The sequence below is a fragment of the Lygodium microphyllum genome, chromosome 9 (genome assembly GCF_053477565.2).
Source record: "Lygodium microphyllum isolate KBCC chromosome 9, Lygodium_microphyllum_v1.1.10, whole genome shotgun sequence".
Lineage (NCBI taxonomy): Eukaryota > Viridiplantae > Streptophyta > Polypodiopsida > Schizaeales > Lygodiaceae > Lygodium > Lygodium microphyllum.
Genome location: NC_141143.1, coordinates 16,166,665 through 16,183,027, shown reverse-complemented (window position 1 = coordinate 16,183,027; position 16,363 = coordinate 16,166,665).

Genomic DNA, 16,363 nt, shown 5'->3' with positions numbered 1-16,363 from the left:
GTGTCTTCAGTTGAGATACTCGGCACCCATCATATAATGGTATGGATGCTTCCTCTCTAAGCGGATCAGAAGTCTCGACATCCATGGGAATCAATGCATCGATCATTGCCTCAATCTCAGGCTCCAAGATTGTAGGTAGGTCTGGAAGGTTGCCTGTCTCCTCTGGCATTGACTGTATAGATTGGCCTTGCAAGTGGTGGATTGGCTCCTGCACTCCATCCATTGCACGCCCACGTACTCTTCTAATTGGCCGCAAAGGGTGCACTCCCCCTTGGGACGAGACATCACCTCCTTGGATAGAAAATTTGCCAGCAAGACCCAATCTTATTGTATATGGTATTCAATTAGCTTGTGAGTACAATGCATGATTGATATTAACTTCAAATTACCATTTGCTGAAAATCCGCAATCGCCTGACCAATGATTTCAGATTGAAACTCACCAAATCATCGTATGTGTTCTATAGAGAATCGGCATTTTCGTCTAATTACCAACTTGCATTGAGAGCAAGGACATGGGACACGCTGATTAAGATACGCCTCGCGATCTTGAACAACAGGATCTTCTTCGTTTTCCATCTTGTCTACGTTACAACAAACAATTTAATGACTTGTAATACAATTTGAGAAGACCCTTCACTCATTGTTTATTGGAGGTCACTTATGCTTCTCGAGATATCTATTTGATGTGAGATCACTTGGGATGCTATGTCAATATCTTGGCATGCTATTGGACTAATTTGAGCACTCATTTACTCAATTTATAGAGGTTTTCACTTCTATAATAAGTAGGGTTGAATGCTATTTTGTCAGAGAAACTTCATGCTTATTGCTTGTTGATGCTTATTGATTACTTTGCATGCTACACTAATGTCTATGGTTGATGCAATATACTTGACCATGCTTCTAGAATGCACTTGGATTGAGATTGAAGCTTAGTCTCATTGAGTTTGACAGTCACTTCTTACATCAAGCATTAATTTAAGACACTTTATGCCTTTTATCATTGGATGATACATGAGCCATTTGTTAGATATATTATAGTCAAACAATAGGACTAATTGTGACATGTACATGCTCTCTTGATACTCATTGGATGCAGTACCCCTATCGTAGGATGGTTTGATGTTTTGACTTGGATCTAGTACTTATATCTGTCATAGTGTTGTCAGTGGTATTTATATGCTTCTAGGTTATGTATTGAGCCTTAGTGTCCTCTCTCATTTCCTTTTCTCTCTCTTCTCTCTCTCTCTCTCTCTCTCATTTTTTCTCTCTCATCTCACTTTCTCATTCGTTTTCTCTCTTCCTCTCCCTCTCTCATTTCATTTTCTTCCTTAAATGTTTTATTTGAAAAATATCTCCCTCTCTTCTTGCTAGCTTTCACTCAAGAGGTCCTTTCATTTAAATGCTCCTAACACTCTCCAATGAGTTGCATTTAGATGAGTTACATTGTGAGTTCAATTTGAATGCAACCCATAGGGTGTTTTATCTAGAGAACTAATTTCATGTTGTAAGCAAAAAAATTTCACTAATTTCTTTCCTAATACAATTGATAAACATTAGACATAACTAATCCTCCATAGCAATCATTAGACATAACAGTAGATATAACTAATTTCTTTCCTAATGCAATTGATAAACGTTGGACATAACTAATCCTCCATAGCAATCATCAATCAATGCAATTCGAATCTCTACTACAAATGATTAGAGAGTTTTTTTATAAAAAATTGAGTTGTTGATTTCTATCTGCTGTAATATACTCAACTAATCAAATCATCATCTCAAATCAATTCAGCCTCACAATCCAAGCATGGCTCCCTCAATTGGTTACGCCACTCCATTTTGCAATCCATCCATTCCTCAAGTACTCCAACAAAGAGAGGAAGCATAGAAAAGAAAGAGGGATATCCCAACCTCATCTCAACTCCACCTCTCACCCTCCAAATTGTAGAAGAAGAAGGGGAAGAAGAGAAGAATGCAAGATAGGAGAGAAGCTTCACTCTTCTAGTTCCTCACTTAATTCCTCTCTCACTCACCCTCACCCTCACCCTCGCCCTCAATGTGAAGCATAAGAAGATAGGATACAAGGAGGGAGAAGAGAGCTCTCAAGTTTGCACACACAAGAATGATCTATGTATGCATCCTATGTTAATTTGAACACTTCAAAAAAGTGAATAGAGAGTTTTGCCCACAACCTCTTCCATTTCCTCCCTCTCCCTCTCCCTCTCTTTCTCTCTCATTTCCTCTCCCTCTCTCAATATATATACAAAAATTATAAAAGCAAAAGGAAGAGGGAGAGAGAGAATGCACTCCCTCCCTCTCCCTCTCTCATTTCCTCCCCCTCCCTCTCCCTCTCTTTCTCTTTCTCTTTCTCTCTCTCCCTCCCTCTCCCTCTCCCTCTCTCTCTCCCTCTCCCTCTCCCTCTCCCTCTCTTTCTCTCTCATTTCCTCTCCTAAACAAGCAAAAGAGAAAGAGAATTAAACCCTAAACAAGCAAAAGAAGGAGAGAATAGACTCGCCGATAAGAAATGGCGAGTGTTTGGCGGCTCCTCTTCGCAATGAAGGCTCCTCCTCTCCTTCGCGAACGGCGGCGGCGGCGGCAAGCCTTCTTCCTCTCCCTCTCTCACGATGGTCGCTCTCAAAACAGTAGACGAAAAAACGTGAAATAAACCCGCGCTCAGTTTCGGCCTGTTTTTTTTCCCTGTGGGGCGTTGCTATGTATTGCGAATGCGATGCACATAGCGTTGCGAATGCGATGCACATAGCGACGCAAATAGCGACGCTGCAACTTGCGTCGCTACTCACCGTCGCTATAGGCTTAAATCCTTGTAGTGAAAAAAGAGTGGTCGCATGGGTTTTGAGGGTTCCATTTAAAAGAACTCTTGCAAACTTGGACTTTTTGGGGTTGACCATTGAACCATAGGCCAAGTAGAAGTCTTTAATGCATTGCTAGAATGTCTTTGATGAGGACTCCTATAGAGGCATTACAAAAAAGAGTGGTCGCAATCTTAATGAAGCCTTCACCAAGCCCACCCCATATCATGGAGGGATTGGGAAAGGAAGCCCCATTCTAAGTAGTCATATGCCTTATCAAATTCTATTTTGATGAACACAATCTTTTCTTCGATTCCTAGACATAATCCATGCCCCCCCCCCCCCCCCCCCCCCCCCCCCACCCCCCACCCCCAAATAATGCAATGATAGCATCAAGGATGACTTGGTATTTTATAAATCCTTTGTACTCTCTTCCAATCTATTGACCCAAGTAACTAGCTATCCTTCTATGGGAAGTGATGCCACGCAAAAGAGTAAACCATATTGAGTCAAATGTGGCCCATGGGAGAGTGAAATTTAGTTTATTAGAAAGCATGATTTTACCTTTGTACGTTAGCCAAGTGGACTATATGTTCTTAGCTAAGGGGTGGTAGCTTTCTCGATCATTATATCTACTCGGGAAAAAGTGACTACAACAATTGAGAGGGGTTTCCATTTGGGGTAGTTTTTGACCTTAAAAGTATTCAACATGTCTATATGGTAACATTATCCAATTTTCTTGCAGGTTGGAGGACGCTTCTAGCTACATACTCTTGGGGAAGGGATTCTCTATCTCAATCTTCTATTTTTCCTTGAAACAATGAGATTTTTGAGGCCTATTAGTTTTCAAGTTCAACCAGTTTCATTAAGAGGAGAATAATTTCTTTTGATTCTTAGATTTTGAATTTCTAGTGCTAGAGTTATTACCTTATTTCAATTTCTCATTATTCACTATTTGAAATTGATCGGTCTCATCTTGCTCGTTTGTTTTTGTCTTTGATAGTTTGAACTCAAGGCTATTCTTGATGAAATGCCTCTATCTATGGCATTTAAAATAGGAATTAGACAGATTCTTGTAAATGATTGGTATAAGGATATTGAAGAAAATATGTTTTAATATCCATACAAGTTCAGATATTGTGGAAAATTCGTATTTGCTTTCCTCATGATTTACATACATGATGTCCTACAAGACAATATACAAAAGCTATTTCTTTTTGTGAAAGATGTATTTTTTAGGAGTTCTTTTTCCTTTATTTGATGGTTTAGTTGCCTTAGGTATTGAGGGCATTTCTCCTTCCTTCTATACTTCCATAATCTCTATGTTCTCATTGTCTCTTTGTTTTGTTTGTATGCACTTGATAACTATGTAGTTGAAAAGCTTTATATCAAACTTGCTTACGATTGTATCAATTCTTGAAAAACTATCATACACTTGAAAGAAAAGTTTGTTAGTTTAGTGTTATATTGTAATAGAATATCTTCTAAGTGAAACTCTATCTTAAAGCTAAACATAATTTATATTATCTTTATAAGTTTGTCATCATTAAGATAAATAAACTTAGCCAATCTTTTAGTGTTTGCAAATAACCTCGAACCATAAGAATCATTATCATCTTGATGAGTGCTTTACAACCAACAACACAATGTAAAATTATACAACTTATTTATGGTGGTTTATGGAATGAGCAATCTTAATATATTGTGATAAAACATTTGACATAACTTATTTATACTCCATTTGTGCAAGATTAAGTAGATCAGAAGGCATAAGAGACGGGAGAGAAAGACCAGAAGAGGAGAGAGAAAGATAGAAAAGGAAATAAAGAAAGAAAGCCATGGAAGCTAGGAAGAAGGTGAAATGCTAGTTCTTGATTATACTTGGATGTCCTAAACTAGGTATCTTACACCTTTTATACCCTGATCAGTGTGACTAGATATGTAACCCTTGGTTCATGTGTGTCTTATTTGTTCATGCATAAAGCTCTTGGCTGTAATTAATGCAAGTACAAACCTATTCTAAAATAGAGTATTGTTTGCATCTAGTCTAGTGTCAAAACACGGCAGAACTATGTAGTCCTCAGCCTATTAGGCCTCTATTAAGTGGGAAATCTCTTCCAAGGTGGTGGTTGGGCATACATAGTTTTCAGCCAAGCATAGAGGAACCTTGGAGCATACATGTATGTTGATTTCTTCTTCACAAAACCATTCTCCACTTGAACTTTCAAGGGGTGCTATAATTTTGTAGGAATACATTTCACCCAATCAATGGTTGATTTATTGACAAAGTTGTGTGTACTACCACTATTCACTAGGATAAACACATGCTTTCCACTAATTTGTCCTTGAATGCATAGTGTGCTGGGGCTCCTAGAGCTTGTCTATGCATCCATAAAGATGGAGCAAAGGGAAGAGGCAACCTTAAGGTGTGTAGTAGAAGTGATCAAGCCAACATCATGAAGTGGGTAGTCACCTATGTCAAAAGGAAAACCCATCCTTTGAATCATTGAATAGTTTTTGGTCCAAGTCCTCTACATACTCCTCATTTTCAGTATGTACGGAGCTTTTTGCAGCACTCTAAGCATGTGATTCTTGATCGATAAGCTAGAAGACCTTTCTTGACACTAAAACACTATGATTGTAGTCCACTACCTAATTCCTTGGCCCAAACTCCAAGTTGGAGTGCCCAACATAAGGTGACTAGTACACACATATGTGTATTGCCTTTGTTAATGAGCATATTGCACCGATCAAGGGTATTAGTTTGTCGATCCTCATATTGTTTCACAAATCATTGCACTTATTCCACTCTTTCTCATCTCAATTTTCTTATGATCCTTGTACTACCTAAATGCTTGGATATACCTCACATACTTGATCTAGGAAAGACAATTACAATGCAACGGTGTGTACAAATTAGTGCTTGAATGCAAGATATGTGCTTAGGCATCTTTAATGTGGAAAATAAAGTGCATGTGCAACAAATATTATTTCCATTTCTTTTCCATGAGTTTTATCTATATGTTGTGGTATTGTTCTACAAACCTGAAGGCTTTGACTCTTCATAACTCATGCTACCTTTCAGGATACAAACAACACATGAATACCCTACTTATGATATGCATAAGAAATTAGTACTTTTTAGCAATATTTATCAAATTTGTGACTCATGGGTTCGTTTAGATTACGACGAATGAGGCCAACCTCGTGCTATTGAAATGTTTCTCTTGAGCATTAAAACCTTAGTCTTTGTGAATTTTAAAGTTGTATGAAATATTCTTGTATTTTCTCAAATCTCATGATATTTTTAATATTCTCCTAATTATGAGTATTTTTTATTTTTAACCATTTTTTATTTTATCTATTTTTTATCTTTGCAATTTTATAGGGGCATTTGAAAGCAAGATCCACTCTGTACTTATCTCCACACTTAAAACATAAGCCATTTTCTTTCCTATTCTTAACAACATTTGGGGGAATGAATTTTCGGCCACTTAGGGGGGCTGATGCATTTTGGGACTCACTTTCAACATACTTACCCTTGCCATTAAAGCTAAATGCTGTCCCAAAAGTGCCTTACTTTCTTTTTGCATGAAAGGGGGGATAAGTAGGGATTTTGGAGCTGCTACTAGGCATATGATTGTTTCTAAAAACACCACCATATTGATTCGACCTCATTGGAGTGCATGGCTATCCAAACCCTAGTTGAAAACCCTCATTTTTGTGGTACTTCCTTGCATATCTTTCAACCAATTCAATTGCTTCAAATAAGGTAGAAGGCTTTTGAGCCATTATATCAGTCGATAAGCTACACTCTAACTCGTAGATGTACTTATGCACTTTTGTATCATCACTAACACTCTCAACATACATAGTCAAGTTCATAAACTGATTATGTACTCCCTTAATATGAGATTGCATGCTCCCTCACTATGAGATTGCGTTGGTCAATTCGGTAACATCATTTTGCCAATCGCTCCCTTTTCATGGAGGATACAAAAACTTCCCAATCAATAAATTGATGATTCTCACAATTGATATAACACCACCATGATTATGTACTCCCTTACTATGAGATTGCATGCTCCCTTACTATGAGATTGCGTTGGTCAAGTTGGTACCATCATCTTGCCAACCGCTCCCTTTTCATGGAGGATACAAAGACTTCCCAATCAATAAATTGATGATTCTCACAATTGATATAACACCGCCATGTGTCGGCAAAGCCCTTCCAAATGGAGAGAAGCAAATATAATTTTCTAATCATCAGTGCATGGGTAAAAATTGAAGTATGACTCCAATTTTGCTAGACTCTATATTGGATTTCACTATATAGGAATACTTCTAGGTCATTAGAGTTATCCATTAATGTGGTCTCATAGACCATTCTTTCAAGTCTGATGGGGATGGTGATTGCCTATAATACTTGGTAAGAGTGATCTTGTTATAGAGATCATTGAGGACTTGTTGCCCATGAAAGCCTTGCTACCCATACATACCATGCTACCATGTTATGCATTTACCCCATGTTGCCCATTATGGCCATGCTGGCCATTAATACCATGCTGCCCATTATTGGGCTGAGCAACATAAGTGCCATTGGGGCTCCTAGGGAGGGTGGGGGAGCTTCTGCCAGTGGTGTGGGCAGAGGTCTCACGGGAGGTTGGTTGCATAGATGATGGGGGAGCTAAAGAGAGGCTCATCATTAACATGAGAGGGCTCACCAATCTCATATTTGGTAGTAGGGGGAATGGCCTTAGCTCCAAGAATACCTTGTGGGCTCCAATGGTGGAAGCCATTGTAACGCACTTGGACTTGTTTGCCTTTTCTTGTGTCAAGGTAGTGACTAAATGGGGTACAAGAGTAGTGAGATACCTTTTCAATCGCAAGATCACTTTTATATAGCATTTGATAATGAGTAGCAACCATGTCATTGTGCCTTTTCATGTGAAAGAGCTCATGCTAGCGAAGAGTGTGATTGAGCATATTACAAGGGGCCATATCAAGAATCTCCTCTTGTATGTCACCATTGTAATCTTTCATTGAGCTAGGTTCATTACTCATTGAGGCCTTGGAGTCTCTGATCTCCTTTTGGACCTTATCATGGGCCTAGACTTTACCTTTCTTCCCTATTATTTGAGTGTAGTCCACATGACCCACCATCAATAAATGGATGTAACTTCTAGTAGGGAACTTTGATCAGGTAGATTTTTGATTCAAATATAGAAAATGATGCAGTTTCTTTGAGATGAGATATTAAAATTTGTGACAAAAATTGGTTAGAGAATTTTGCAATTAAATCTCTATGACTATCATTGAGCGGTCTATACCTTATTCATAGTGACTTCAATGTACAAAAATGGCCATATCTCTTTGACTGTAACTCTGATCGGGGAGATTTTTTATTCAAATTGAAGGGGATGATACTCTTTTTAAGGTGAACTATAGGATGTCCCCCCATATTCACTATTTTGTGTGTTTGTTCTTGGATTCCCAAAAACACAACTTGTCCTAGCCCAACTTTACATTCTATGAGTAGCTCAAGGGCTAAGAAGCCTAAGCATCATGGTAACCAACATACATAGCATATTGAGAATGATCTCAAGCACATTTAAGTATCTCAATGCATGAGTTCTTAGCCTAAGCATCATGGTAACTAGCATACATAGCATATTGAGCATGATCTCAAGCACATTTAAGTATCGATTTACTCTACCAACACTGTATATGAAGACCCCAGTGCCATACATATCACATTAACTACATACATGTCAAGTGCCACACATGTGTTGAGATGACAAGCTCAACACATGCGAACATTAATGATGGACCGCCGCCTGGTTAGATGGGTCCACACGTCTACACTTAGCACTTCGGTGGTCATTATGACTCTCACATGGCCACTGACTCATTACTTATTGTATTCAGGTTGTTACACCTATTTACAGCTGGCATAGTTATAGCGCCAGTCGACTAGTGTAGTCGGTTATGCATTGTTTGACTTAGTAGGCCACTTTCCTTTATGTTATATCTTATCTATACTTTGTGTACATTGTAAAGTGTGTAGAAGAAGAAGAAACCATCAAGAAAATATTTTGGCCTCCATCTCTCTTCTTGTCTCTTGAGTGAGCTTCTCCTTGTGCATTCTGTGTGTGTTCGGCGCAGCATCTTGAGCAAGTCCCCCCACCACGCAATTCTTGACAACATGGGTGTCTCGATCAATGAATATGTCTCATATTAGGGTATGTACAATCAAGAATGGAGTGTTCATGGAGTGTACCTACACGTGCATACAAGTATTGAGCTTTGGATCATCGGGAGGTGGTTAAAGTTTCCCCTATGTTGGGTGGTGCACCCCTTCAGGTCTTAAGTGGTAATGGAGGGTCACCTCTCTTTTGGATTACCACCTCACCTGGCATTGGTCTTTTTCCTCAGCCAAAGTATACAGGACATACATTTTTAATTACTCAACCCGCATCAGATACATGTGGAAAATGAATATTGGGCCTTTTCATGAAATGCAACAATTGGACAATAGCTTGGGTGGAGGGATTTATTTTAGCAATTTAGTGACTCAATGACTACCACTTACCCTTTTACAATGTCTTATTACTCTCTTTAGGATAAAATGAGTACATAAATCACAAGGGGAGTATTAGAGTAAGCATCAACCAAACAAGCAAAGTTGCCATGACTAATTGTATTTCTTATGTAGTGGGGAAGGCAAGCAAGCTACTAATTTGATTGGACAACATGAATTCAATGAAGGATTCTAAGTACAAGGCAATATGCAATCTTAAATCTCTCCAACAAGAGGATTTAGCTAAGCAATTGGATACAAATGGGAGATTAAGGTTTAGTTAGTATACCTCTTTGGTGCTTAGCGTAGATGAACAACAATGGGGATCAAATTCTCCATTAGTTCAGCATGGGGAAGCAAGAAACCTTGAATGGGTTGGAATCTTCAAGTAATTGATGCATGCTTTGATGGTGGAGGTTCTTGTGCTTAGTCATATGCTCATTCTTCAAGAGGAAAGCTTTAGGTAGAGCTTTCATGACTGCCCATGAGAAACCTTTAAAAAATTGAGCTCCATGTCTTTAATTCAGACCAATGTGGCCAAGAATGGTTGAAGAACTTCTTGGTGGCTGAGATTGAAGCAGTTGAAAAGCATTTGAAAGTTTCAATGGTTGTCCAAAATTGTGTACAACAAGGTTTTCTTACCTTACGAGGAAGGCATAGCAAGAAGGGGACGGAAAGGTACAATCTCAATGCAAGATTCTCCAAAGGAGTGCTTGAAGTCCAAGAGGATCAATATTGAAGAAGTATGCAACTAAGGGAGGGCAAGAAATGATTAGTCCAAGTAGCTTGAAATGGAACACAAGATGCGGGCATTGCTTGAGGGCACCATAGGGAAGAACTCAGTCTATATACTACTCAATCAAGTCCTCATGGATTAGCAAAGCTAGTGGTTGTTGAGGTCCTAGAGGAGTGGGGGTGAAGATCTTAGGGATTCTTGGTCATGTTAGCCATGGCAGTTTTCAAAAGAAGCTTAGAAAAGGAAGAAGAAAACTCACTTTGAAAAAGTAACCACAAACAAAACCTTTACTAGGTCTTGGGAGTCTTTCTTGGTATTTTACCTCTTAAAATTAGATTGTGAGTTAAAAAAACTGCTAATTTTACCCCTTTGCCTCTAGATTTTTTCAAGCCTCTAGCCATAGCCAATGCGGTCTTCAAGAAAGCTTCCATTAACTGTGATACTCCTTGTTGTACCTATATTTGCTGCTTGAGTAACTAGGGTTTCTTGATTTGAAAAGTGAGCTAAATTGGGAAAAGGAAAAGGGAGAAAGGACCAAAGCTCGATGCTCTGATACCAATTGTAAAGAGGGAAGGTTGAGAGTGGAGAGAGAATGAGAAAAAGAGAGAGAAAGAGAGGAAGAAGAGGGGAGAGAAAGACTAGGAGAGGAGAGATAAAGACAGAAAATGGGAGAAAGAAAAGGAGGAAGTCGTGGAAGCTAGGGAGAAGGTGAAGAGTTAGTTCTTGATTATACTTGGATGTCCTAAACTAGGTCTCTTACATATTTTATACCCTGGTTAGTGTGACTAAGTATGTAACCCTTGGTTCCCATGCGTAGCATTTTCATGGATTTCTTTCAAAGAATTGATTTAAAAAATACTACTTATTAATGCAGTTTGTGACAATCAGGCTCCAATGAGATTTGAAAATAATCATATGTCTTTGGAAATTAGATAAAATAGTAAACTACGTACTTTTCATGGTGTGGAATCAAAACAAGCTCTAAAGTATCAAAATCAATTCTATTGAGCCAATGCTTAAATCCATTTTTTTCAAGTTCACATAGTCTCATGCAATAGAAGATTGAAAGATTAAGAATCTCAAAATTTTAATATATATTAAAAGAGAGTTCATGCATCATACGCCTAGTAAAAGTAATATTTAAAAAAATATGATTTAAAAAATATAATTCTTACAAATAAAAAAATTTGAGTATATTATACCTTAATCTAGTAAGAAGAATAGAGTCGTTTGCTTTCTCCTTTTACACTTGAGGATTCGAACATCTTCTGAGTCCAAGCAATAACATAATTTCTCTTGCCTATGTCACTAGGTAAGGAGCAATGTGTGCCTCGTGTTTCTCCATTTCCCTAATTGTTCATATGTAGCCTTTTTCTTCTTCTTATGAAGTCTTGTATCTCTCTCATGCATGATATCCTCCACTTTAGGACTTATGTTTGCCTTTCTCTTTCTATATGGTGGCACATTTAGAATATTTTATGTCTTCTTATCTGTAAGAGGAATTAGCTCTAGAACCTTGGAGAATTCATATCTTGACCTTCTTAAGATAACCATATCATTATCCATAATTGTCAACCTATATGAATGGGTAGCATATATGTATGCATCTTGGAAAAACTCAGTCAAGAAGTCCTTTGTAACCTCTTGGATACAATTGAGGACACTCCTTGGCCACCTAAAACTATTGAGACTATGCTTATTACACATCTCCCTAACTAGCCTTTTGAATAACATCTTTGGAATTGCATTATTAAGAGCCTTCATTACATTTTTGACCTCTCCCAAACATCTCATAGCCTACAAAAAACTCTCTCTTATGCTTTATTAGTGGCTTGGATGGCTTGAAAGATTGATGAACCTTCTGAGTAGTATTCCTAAGATCAACTTTTTGCTTTCTTGTAGTGGCTTGTATTCTAGCCATAGCTAAACTCACCAACATTAGAAAAAAGTTATGGCAATACATTCAATAACCCATTATGTCCATATGGATGTATCAAATGTGAAAACCATGCCATGCAATGAAAAGATATCTATTAGAATCATGTTTCACATGACATGCTTCAAAGCAACACAACTAGATCCAAGAAATGTATGAAATGCAAAAAATAGGCAAGTCAAGCAAAAGCAAGTAACTACTTTCACTTTTCATATGACATCCTTGTAGAGTTTTTAAATCAATGGGTGAAACACGAGAGACCTAGCTTGCATGAAAAACCACAAACAACACAATTCACGTTTCATATGATAGGGGTACAAACTTCCTTTATCAATGTATGGAATGTGATGGATTGGGGCTAGAAAATGAGACATGAACACTAAAATTGCATTTCATGTGACATGCTTGATCCAGAGCACCAAGAAAATTAGGTATTTTGGCCTATAGCTTGTGATTCCTAAAGTGCTTGCTTAGAGAATTGAGACTGCTAGGATATTCTTATTGGACTTGGGGAGCTTACTGGATTTAAACTAAGCCTCCAAAGGAATAAATGACATTTCACTAAAAATGTTGGATTTGAAATGCTAGGATTTATCTCCGCTAAAAAATAATATTGAAACAATTAATTACAGTGGTGTTTGATTGCACATGGTCTCATTAAATAAATTTTAAGACCCCAAAAATAGCTTAACATGTGAAAATGTAAAAATAATAGCTCTATTTTTAGGTTTTAAAGCTTCCTTTTTGGTACCAGTTCTAAGAACAATGGCTTCTATTATTAGATTTTTAAATGAAAAAAGTCTTTTAAGAGTAAGATCTTACATAAGCTTTCCATTTGTAGACACAATCTTCTCTATCTCCATCCAATTCAAGGAAAGTCCTCCTATAACCCATTGCAACTAAAAGCACATCATTTATCACATAGTGCACCACAATATAAGTAAATCAAACCTTGTAAGTGATGATCTCAACTCAATTTCTAGCTAATTGTCTTATGAAATGTGATTTTTTTATCTGGGACTTGTATTTGCCTAAGTTTAAAAAAAAAACAATGATTTTAAAAAAACATCATGTCATATGAAACACAAGTTTCATTATGTATTTTTCTACTACCTGTCTTGCATTTTGCATTTCATACGATAGAGGCTATAATGTGTATTCTCAAAGGGGGGGGGGGTTCACTATATATATATATCTCCTCTATATAATGTGTGTTCATGGCTTATTTATAAATATCCTAATCTGTGAATTTTTCTTGAATAAAATACAATCCTTTTTTATTCAATCTTTAAGTAACCCCTTTATGTGACACCCTTCTATATGTAAAAAATGTGTAAAAATGGTGTTTTAAAAACCCCTTATTTTGAACTCACATTATATATACATATATTCATGTGTGAACCCCGCGACTGTGTATCTCACAATATATTTTTCGATTTTTTTTTCTTAGTTGACTTTCTTGTTTATGATTTATTAGTTTTAACAAGGAATGTAAAAAGGGAAGCTTTCTCTTAAGGAAATGGAGCAACAAGAATTGGAGGACACATGGGATGATAGACTCTTTGATTTTGTTAGAAAATAGGAAAGTCATCCAAGTTTATGCACATTAGGGAGATGTAAGACAAGAAGGGAGAAGATGCTACATGCATATATCAAGAGATTGAAGAGAAAGTAGAGATATTTCAAGTGGAAGTTGAGCAATAAATTGGTGCAAGGTTTTGATCCTACCATATTTAAGAGTGAGAATATCACAGAGACTGAAGAAGGCTCTCTTGATTGTATCTCTACATTTCCTACCTACCTTATCGACAAAAAAAGATATGTATTGCTCAATGGTATTCAACATCTTTTTGATCTTAAAGAAGATTACTACTTCGCTATCCTAATACCACGTGGTTAGATTGACAAGGATTTCATAAGTTATGAACCATGCCCACTAGTAGCTCTAGATATTGAGGGGGGGGGGGGGGGGGGGGGAGAAATTTCAAGATATCTCCATAGCCTTACATTCATTTATGGATTAGATTGTGGAATATGGAAAGAAGGGGCTACCCATAGAAAAAGAGTTCTTAGAGGTCCATAAAAGACTTGGCATTGAGGGCATGGGGTAATTTTGGTGGAGAAGGAATAAGCCATAAAGGTTTTTGGCTACATGCCTGGTATCAGTGGGTCTAGAGTCGGGATACTTTGGAGTTCTTAGCTCGTATTTACTTTCCCATATAGGAGATGCAAAATATTTGAAGCTTCTCTTAGGCTACAAAAACCAAGATTTTTAAGCATGCAGAGGCCTTATTGATCAAGATGAAACTAAAGATTCCTTTACAACAATAGAATAAGACTGGAGGAACTTAAAGAGTTAAGGGTTTCTTGAAATCCATCTTTTGCCTTCTCTTTGCTTAGTTTGTAACCATTATGAAAATCTTTGCTTTGCATGAGAGTTTAGATATCCCTATTTTCTTTTTGGGGTAACCATTCCAAATTTTTTGCTTTGCGTAAGAGTTTAGATATCCCTATTTTATTTTTTGGATAGCAAAATTATGGTTTTTTCCAAGTCTATAATGTTTTACATGATGTCTTGTATCTTTAAGCTTAAATTTATGCCTAATTTGTTTTTAGAATCATTGAAATACCTCTAATAAACTATTTGTTCTTGTCTAATAATGTGATTTTTCCATGTCTTGGATTTGACCAAATATATAGCTAGGTTTTCATATTGTTTGACAAGATATTGAGCATGGTTGTATAAAAAACGTTGTATAATTTTTAAAATAAAGAGAGCGAGTTAAAAATCTTATATGATTTAGATAATAAATAAACATAACAATGCCAACTTTTTACCATATAGTGAGTGAAGTGTTGACTACCCTAAGCTTTTGTCATTGCCTTTTGAAAATGTTCAATTGGTCTTTGAAGTCTTTAAGATTATTATCTTTCCAATCAATATTATCATAATAGACAAATATATTTAATCTAGTTTTTTTCAAACTTTGGATTTTATTTTTTGAGCTTGTCTATTATTAGCATGATCCTTATTTGCATTATGTAGGGATTTTCACTAATTGGCCTTGTTTTATATATGATTACATTAGTTAAAAAATATACTTATATGTATCTCGACTAATTTCAATACTATCCAAAGTCTTCCATTAGCTTAAAATCCAAAGAATGATGGTTAATGAAAATATTAAAGCATTGTCTCTTAACTTTTTTGAATTTATTCTTCTCAAGAATATCCTTTGGGATTGCTGAGGGAAAAATGTAAGAATAAAAGTAAGATGCCTTTGAAGCATCTCTCTTACTTGCATTTAGTTGAAGAAGAGACCTGAATGAGATCAATGCCATAACTCAAATAATATTATTAGCAAAGTTATATTCAAGATTTCTTAAGTAAAAATGTATATATTCCTACTTGGATTCTTTTATTGCAACTACTACCTTTGTATTTGAGATTCTCAATGTTCTTGAGAGTTTTTTGTCGATTTAGAAAGCCTAAAATAACTTGTTTTCAGTGATATACTTTGATAACTTTCTCCAATGAACGGATTTGAAACAAGGTACTCGGGGGTGAAATTTTATCCACAATGGTGAGTCTATCCAACAAACTAGTTGGCATCACAATATACATCCTTATCATTGCCTCCATTTTCTTGGCCAACCATTAGGAAAAAAATGAACTCACAAATGGGCCCTTAAAAATAATATAGTTTAAGATGTGGGCCTTTTGGATTGTCCAATAGGAAGGCTAGATGTTGACATCCATGGAGGATGAATCTTCTCTCTCCAAATCTTGGGTTTTCTATTAAAAAAAGGGGTAGTGGGAGATTAAAAAAAGGGAGAATGAATAGTACACAAAATTTGAGTTTCTCTCACCTCGTATTCCCCCCCATTTTTTTAGAGAAATTTCAATTTCAATTTTTTTCCCTCTCACGAAATCAGTTTGACCCAAAAGTTGAGCAACAGACCACTTTCCCTCTCTTCTCTATACTCGTGAATTTTCATCTCCATTGAAGCTCCTTGCTGAGAGTAATTAGGGTTTTGAGCATTCTACTTACCTCTGCACTTTCTTCTCCACGCAGCTCCAAATTTTGGGCAAAACACAGGTCCCCATCTCTCTTTGCATTTTCTCTTGTTTGCTATTTTTTCAATAGGGTTTGATGTCATTTCTTATTGTTGTTGTTGTTTTATTGTAGAGGTTGTTTGGGGTAGGAGACAGAGGTGCTCATCTCTCTCTCCTTTCTTTCCTCCCTCTCTCCATGTGTTGTTTCTCTTTTATATTGTGTTTTCAATAGAATTTGA